Source organism: Hyaena hyaena, unplaced genomic scaffold (genome assembly GCF_003009895.1).
Source record: "Hyaena hyaena isolate Hyena2069 unplaced genomic scaffold, ASM300989v1 scaffold_46, whole genome shotgun sequence".
Taxonomy (NCBI): Eukaryota; Metazoa; Chordata; class Mammalia; order Carnivora; family Hyaenidae; genus Hyaena; species Hyaena hyaena.
The window spans coordinates 612,082-620,109 of record NW_024080678.1 but is presented as its reverse complement, the minus strand read 5'-3'; the positions used below and the strand labels follow the sequence as shown (position 1 = coordinate 620,109).

At 53.0% G+C, this 8,028-nt stretch overlaps 1 long non-coding RNA gene across 1 annotated transcript; it reads right to left on the bottom strand.

The window, feature by feature from the left end:
* Positions 1–303: 303 nt before the first annotated feature.
* Positions 304–1,550, bottom strand: LOC120230738. Its single transcript, XR_005528148.1, has 3 exons — positions 1,291–1,550; positions 1,046–1,112; positions 304–620 (listed from the first exon to the last, which is right to left on the bottom strand). It is a non-coding gene; the product is annotated as an uncharacterized LOC120230738 (long non-coding RNA).
* Positions 1,551–8,028: the final 6,478 nt, after the last annotated feature.

The window sequence follows — 8,028 nt, the reverse complement described above, 5'->3', positions numbered from 1 at the left end:
AGAAGTTTTGGCTTCAGGGTGCCGATGGGGGCTGACAACTCTCCCCCCTCTTTCTTTTTTTTTTTTTTTCAAAATTTTTAATGTTTTATTTATTTCTAGGAGAGAGAGAGAGAGGAGAGAGAGAGAGTGAGCAGGGGAGGGTCAGAGAGAGAGGGAGTCACAGACTGAAACAGGCTCCAGGCTCTGAGCCGGCAGTCAGCACAGAGCCCGACGCGGGGCTCGAACCCACGAACCACGAGATCATGACCCAAGCGAAAGCCGGACGCTCAACCGACTAAGCCACCCAGGCGCCCCTCTCCCCCCTCTTTCAAGTGACAGGCTGGGGCTTTGGGGAAAACAGCCACAATATGTGGCTGGCAGAGGGAGACAAAGGATGAAGGGAGGGGCAGGGAAGGTCGTGGGGGGCCTCCAGGAGGAGGCGTGGGTAGTGTGTGTGTGTGCGTGTGCGCACCTGTGAGCGTCAGTTTGTCCGCGTGTGTGTGAAGGGGTGTACATAGGTGCTCAAGCATCATCTGTGGTCACATCCGTGTGCCCCTGGGGGACATGGTCTGAGTCTCTGTGTGACTGTGAGTAGCAGCTTGATGTCTCCACGGCACATCTCCCCAGGTGGTGAAGAAGTCCTAGCAGCCGTCAAATCTCAGTGAGCTCAGTGACCCAGCACCAGCCAGGGGCCAGCCCCGGACCTGCCACAGGCTTGCCGGACGGCCTTAGGTAAGCCTGGGGCTCCAGGCTCCGAGCTGTCAGCACAGAGCCCGACGTGGGGCTCGAACCCATGAACCGTGAGATCATGACCTGAGCCAAAGTCGGAGGCTTAACCGACTGAGCCTCCCAGGTGCCCCTCCCCCCACCCCCAGGCACATTCTTTTATCTTTTCCATTTCACGGATGTAGAGATGGCCACACCTGCGATTGCAGCCTAGTGAGGGGACTTGGGGACACCAAGGCCCAGGAACCTGGCACTGGAGCCCGAGGGTCCAACCATGGGGGCGAGTGTGACTCAGATCCGGGAGGTTCGAGTGCAGCCCTGTGGCCCTCCTCCCCCTCACCTGGGTGTTAGGCACGCCTGGCTTGATCTCTAAGTTCTTGGTGTTCCAGAATGCTAAGACTCGGTGTCTGAAACATAAAAGTCCACAGCAATAAATGTCACAGAGGAAGGGTGTGACCGGGCTGCAGAGGGAAGAGACCCAAGACATTCTGAGCCAAATCCCTCCCCTCTCCCCCCTCTCCCCTCCTCCTCTCCTACCTCCCCCTTCCCCATCTCCTTCTCTCTCTGCCCCAAGAACTGATTCACCTCAAGAGTGTCTCAGACTCTGATGGCCAAGGCCACCAGCTGCAGACCAGGACTCAGCCGTGCTTCGCGGCAGAGCCTTCACTCCCCGAAAAGCCCAAGGGTCCGTGGCGACGTGAGGGACTTTCAATGCAGCTTTAGCGCACCCTCCTTCTGTCTTCCTCTCCTCTGCCCCTGGCCAGCCCGCCTCAGTCACTGGGGGTGGTGGGGGAGCCTGGAGGCAGTCAGAACCAGGAAGCAGCAGTCCAGCTTGGTGACATCCACGGGAGGATGGGTCTGCCTGGCCTTTCCGGTTTAGGACGCAGGTACAACCATAAAACTGAGCAGAGTCAGACCCGGAGCTGTCTCTGGTATTCTCCCCTCCCCCCTGCCTGCTGCGTGAGCTGTTTCCTACCTCAGGACCTTTGGCCAGGTCATTCCACTGCCTGGGAGCCTCCCTGCCCTGTGCTGTGCACCCATTCAGGGCTCTGCTTAAATATTTCCTCCCCCAGGGGCACCTGGGCGGCTCAGGCGGTTAAGTGTCCGACTTCGGCTCAGGTCATGATCTCACGGTTCGTGGGTTTGAGCCCCGTGTCGGGCTCTGTGCTGACAGCTCAGAGCCCAGAGCCTGTTTCAGACTCTGTGTCTCCCTCTCTCTCTGCCCCTCCTCTGCTCACACTGTCTCTCTGTCTCTCTCTCCCTCTCTCAGAAATAAATAAAACATTAAAAAAAAAATATTTCCTCCCCCAAAAGGCCTTCCTTGACTATTCCACCCAAAGGGGTCACCCTGACATTTTTTATCCCAGCATCCCACTGTTTAATACATAACATTCATTGCAATTTATAATCAACTCAATCATCTAGCTCATTACTATCTATTTCTCCACTATTCATTGTAATCAGGGCCCTCCCACCATACTGTCACCCAAAACAGAGCAGGGGCCATGGGGGCACCTAATAAATATTGATGGTCAGCAAACATTTCGTGAAAAAACTGCCTGAAGGAGATAATCGTTCACCTGGCTTTGAAGGTGGAGAAGGAGCTAGAAGGGTCAAGAAAGGATGTGTTTAGCCCTATCAACTGAAAACTCAACTGCCAGTAGCTTAACTCGTAAGGATGTCTGTTGCTTACTTTGCCAGATGTCTGGATGGCGGGTGGCCTAGGGTTTGTTCTGCAGTTTGGCATGTCACCTGGCACCCTCATTCTCTCCATCTGTCTTAGTTGCTTGGGCTTTTACAACAAAGTGCCACAGGCTGGGTGGCTTATAAACAGCAGCCCAGAAGCTGGAAGTCCAAGGTCAGGGTGCTGGCATGGTTGGGTTCTGGTGAAAACCCTCTTTCAAACTGCTGACTGCCAACTTCCTGTATCCGGGCACAGCAGAGAGCGGGAGAGACCCCTTGGGTCTCTTTTATATGGGCGTGAATCTCGTTCAGGAGGGCTCTGCGTTTGTGACCTATTTACCTCCCAAAGGTCTCATCTGCCAAGACAGTCATATTGGGGATTCGGAATTTCAACACGTGAAAGTTGGGGGGAAGGCACAAACATTCAGTCCTTCACACCATCTGCTGCTTTAGCACTCTCGGTAGGTGGGTACTTGTTCTTAGGCTAGATGTCTCATGGTCACAAGACGGCTGCCACAGCTCCAGGCATCACATCCTCACACAACAGTGTCCAAAATAGGAAGGGAGAGAAGGGAGCAAAGGAGCCTTCACCCCACGTGGCTTTCTCTTCCACTGAGGAGGAGAATCTTTACCTTGAAGCAAACTGCCACTCACCAGGCCCTTCAGAGACTCCTCTTTACATTAATGTCATTCTAAACGGGGCCACACGGTCACCCAAGACCAATGAGGGCCAAAGTACACAGACTCCCTGTCACCTTAGACACAGTGAGATTCATCTTCCAATCATTTTCTGGGTTACACACAATTCAAGCCAAGAAGGTTCTGTAGTGGGAAAGAGAGTAGACAAGGTCAGTGTCTCCTCCACCCCCTCCACTGTCTCTTGGGACCCTCCCAGGGTCCTGTGGGATAGAAAGGCTACTTTTCCTAGTCCCTAGGGCCTTTTCCTCCTGGTCATCTGGGAGAGCAGGGATCAGAGAGGTTGATAAGTGTGCTCAACATCACACAGAACGCTAGAAGGAATAGAACCTGGCTCCATCTCTCCCTCCTCCCAGAGCCTGGGCTGTACCTTGAGCACCTGTGTTGCACTTCCGTCCCTTCTCCCCCTCAGGTCTACTGCTTGTTTGATTGGTGTCTTTCCCACTAGGCTGCAAACTCTCTATGTGAGGGGGCCTCGGATCTGCCCACCGCTATGTCCCTGGCACCTAGCACACAGCCTGGCATTACTGAATGAGTGGGTGGGTCCAAGTGTTTATAGCAGAAAGCTTCCGTACCCACGATGTCACAACCCTGGCAGTAAGCCCTTAAGCTCTTAGCTGGCACAGGGTGGTGACACTGATGGTGAATTTTACTTGTGTAAATCTGCCCCATGGAAGAGAGCAAGCAAATATGGGGGGCACAAGTGGCTGCATAGAAGTTCCTGAGAAGAAAGCTGTGGCTCTCAATCAAAGTGATTTAAGAGTGAAATTGGTGGGGCGCCTGGGTGGCTCAGTCAGTTAAGCGTCCGACTTCAGCTCAGGTCATGATCTCACGGTTTGTGAGTTCGAGCTGGGTTCTGCGCTGAACGGCTCGGAGCCTGGAGCCTGCTATGGATCCTGTGTCTCTCCCTCTCTCTGCCCCTCCTTACTTGCGCTCTCTCTCCCAATAATAAATAATGTTAAAATAAACGTTAAAATAAAATTTTTTTAACGTTTATTTATTATTGAGAAACACGGAGAGACAGAGCATGAGCAGGGGAGGGGCAGAGAGAGGGGGAGACACAGGATCCAAAGCAGGCTCCAGGCTCTGAGCTGTCAGGACAGAGCCTGATGCGAGGCTGGAACTCACAAACCGGGAGATCATGACCTGAGCTGAAGTCAGATGCTTAATTTACTAAGTCATCCAGACGCCCCTAATTTTTTTTTTTTTTTAAGTGGAATTGGCTGCTGTGTGAGGTGGTCCTCTCTGCTTTCAGACACAAAAAGCCTCTTTCGGGGATTCTTTAGAAATAGTTATGCAATGAGGAGTTAGAATAGAAAACTACTTAAAGACTCCATGCTTCCAAGATACGTTAGCTTAAGGTTGTGTGTGATGAGAGCATTCACAGAATTCCTACAACAGCCCTACTTTGATTTTACAGCAGAGGAAACAGAAACAGAGAAGTAAATAAGCTCGCCCAAAGTCACACAGCTCATCTGTGGTGGAGACAGGATTGGAGCCTGGCGTTTAAGTACCAGGTCCTTCTCTTAACCGCTGAGCCACCTGCCTCGTGGTGTCCCTTCGAGACTGAAGGCCCTGTGATTCTCAGAGTGTTACCTCCGGCATGCCGAGAGTGGATTTCTCGAAGATTCTGCGCCTTGGAGCTGACTCTGGGGCCCTGAGCTGCTCTGCTCCCTGCGGCACTGAGAGCCCTGTGGCTGCTCTGTTTTGCCGAGACCCAGCGTGGTTCTTTTCCTGATGTGTCTCTAAGTTTGGTTTCATCAAAACGATGGGCTTGTTTTGATTTCTTTGACACTGTGTGGAGTAAAACCCCAAATCTGGAGTCTCTGGCCCTGTCCCTTGCCTGCAACTGTGGGGACTGCTAGCCACTGAGCGGTCCCCCAAGTTTCGTCTTATTTTTCTCTTTTTTTGATGGTTATTTACTTTTGAGAGAGAGAGAGAGAGCACAAGCACACAAGTGGGGGAGGGGCAGAGACAGAGGGACACAGAACCCGAAGCGGAGCTCGAAGTCACAAACCGCAAAACCTGAGTCGAGGTCAGACGCTTAACTTATTAGCCTCCCAGGCATCCCTCTTCTTCTTTGTTTTTAAAATTTTTAATGTTTATTGTTTTTGAGAGAGAGAGCACACTCACAAGCAGGGGAGTGACGGAAAGAGGAGGGGACAGAGGATCCAAAGCAGAGTCCAGGCTCCGCACTGACAGCAGGGAGCCCAATGTGGGGCTTGAACCCACGAACTGTGAGATCATGACCTGAGCCGAAGTCGGACGCTCAACCGACTGAGCCAGCCAGGTGCTAGGTTTTTTAACAATGACAAGGCCATAGTCATAGGGTCGTCGTTAGGGACCCAGCCAGGCTCCCGCGGGGTGCCCAGCTGGGCAGTAACTGAGGACCAGAGGAAGGGGGCAGGAGGGATGGGAACTGGCGGGGGAGTCGCTGGCAGGTACCACAGGAGCCTCCTGGGGGAGGAGCCTCCTGGGGGAGGAGCCTCCTGGGGGAGGAGCCTCCTTCACAAGCGTCCTAGGCCGCCATGCACAACAGACTAACACAGAAGCTTCTATGTGCCAGCACTGGGCAACACCCTTTACAAATATTGATTATTTTAATCCGCCGCCCTGTTTCTAGGGCCCCAGGGCCCCCCCCCGCCCCCCAAGCCAGGCCTGCACGTGGGCACTGCCCCTGCCTGTGCCTTCCAAGAGCAGCACCCTCCGGCTCCTGCGTCTTCGGCCTCCCCCTCTTTGTGGGGTGGTTTGCTGAGCACACAAAGGAGATCTAATCTCCCTCAGTAAGAGAAACAGAGACAGGTAGAGACCTCTTGCCCTGCAGCTCCCCCAGAGACCGCCCACGTTGTTCTCCGGCTTCTCCGCAGCCCTCCAACCCACCTCTCACCTCCTCTCTCCAGCCTGGGCCATTCTGGGGAGTGTTTGTTGGTCATTAGTGGCTTCCCGCTGTGGCATCTCTGTGACACTTGTGGACATGTGGACACGGCACCACCGATGAGCCTCCCCTGCCCTCAAACACTTCCTTCTCTTGACTTGGGTGATCCCCGGCTCTCTGGCCGGGGATTCCTCTCCTCTGCTCTGCTCCGCTCCCTCCTGCTCGCCCTTCGTTGGTGACTTCCGGAGTCCCTTTGACCCCTGACCTTCTCTCTTTTTTTTAAATGTTGATTTATTTGAGAGAGAGAGAGACAGAGACAGAGAGAGAGAGGAACAGAAGATCCAAAGCAGGCTCCTCCCTGACAGCAAAGAGCCTGATGCAGTTCTTAAACCCATGAACTATGAGATCAGGACCTGAGCCAAAGTCAGAAGTTCAACCAACTGAGCCACCCGGGTGCACCCCTGCCCCCTCCCACCCCGCCTCTCAATTCCACACGTAAGCTGACGCTCCCACACTCCTAGCACCAGTCCAGCCTCCTGAATTCCCAGCGTGGAGCATGTGACACTAACCCCCCCCCCCCCCCCCGTGTTTCACTGGCATCTCCAGCCCAGCCTGGGCAGCCCGGAGCCCTTGCTTGCTGCCAGGTACCCACATTGCACTGGAATCCATGCCTGCATCAACCCGTCTGCAGGCTCTGCAGCCTCAGGCCTCTCACCCTTCACGAGGTTCTTTTTCAAGTATCGAGACTAAAAGAAAACCTTGAATTGAAAACATGGCTGAATCAGCAACCTGGTGGCATTACTGAGGAGCCTGAAATTAAGTCCTCCATTAGAAACAACCTCAGGCTGCGCGTAGTCCCAGTTACAGGAAAAGCCTCAGCTGAAGCCACCCTCGGACCGCCCTCAGATCTGCCAATCAAAAGAAATGTGTAACATTCCTATGGTCTTGGAGACGAGTCAGGGCTGGGAACTGCAGGTAGTTACTTTGTACAAACTTGCCAATCGATCACTGCTTGCCTAAGCCCCACGTAGACCCTTTGAGCCCACCTCATAATTGGTCATTTTAAAAGACTCTCAAAGGTCATAATTGGGTCCCGCCAAAAGTAACGGACGCCTTGCAGATACTGAATGGTCAAAACTGTTACTATGCTGTTACTATGGGTGTTGTACAATTATGATTGGTGCTTATGTAATGATGCAAAATGTACAACGTGTGCATGGTAACACCCCCGCCGTTACCCCATAAAAACCCTGCTCCCCACTGTTCGGGGCTCCACTTCACTGCTGCTGCACTGGGAGACGGGTGAGCCCCTGCTCGAGCATGTAATAAAGACCCTTATGTACTTGCATCAGTCTCGGCTCCATGGAGGTCTCTGGGGACTCATGATTCTGACATAATATTACCACATTATTATTTTTCTCCGTTAACAACTACTTGGAGTGAACTATTATCATATGGGTGTCCATAAAGTCCTTTAAAATTATAAAGCGTTCTAAGACTGGACAGCACACCACTCACAGATTCATTCTGTGGGTAACTGTTTATTGACTCTGGTGCCCACACGGAGCCGGGGGTCAGCCGGCGAGCAAATGAGCACAGGCCTGCCCTCCTGAAGCTCACACGCCGATGCCCACATGACAGTGACAGTCCAGGGAGACGTGGTTTCAGCTCCCACTAAGGACCGCACACTGATCGCAGTGCTTTACTTCATAAGCCCATTTAACTCATAGCAGTGCCGGGAGTATGGACTTTTCTTGGCCCGTTTTACAGATAAGGACACTGAAACGCAGAGAAGCGAAGCAATTCGGCCAAGGCCGCCCAGACTGCGCAGGGTAAAACCTGTGTGTAAACTCAGGCAGTCTGTCTCCAGGGCCACAGCTCCCCCAGGACGTGAACAGTGATGTAAATAAGACGTGTGACTACAAACTGTGGTCAGTGCTAGGGAAGAGAAGCTGAGGAGGCTGGGGAGAGCAAAAAAAGCAGGGGTGCCCAGGTGGCTCAGTCGATTAAGTGTCTGACTCTTGAATTCAGCTCAGGTCATGATCTCATGGTTTGTGAATTCGAGCCAC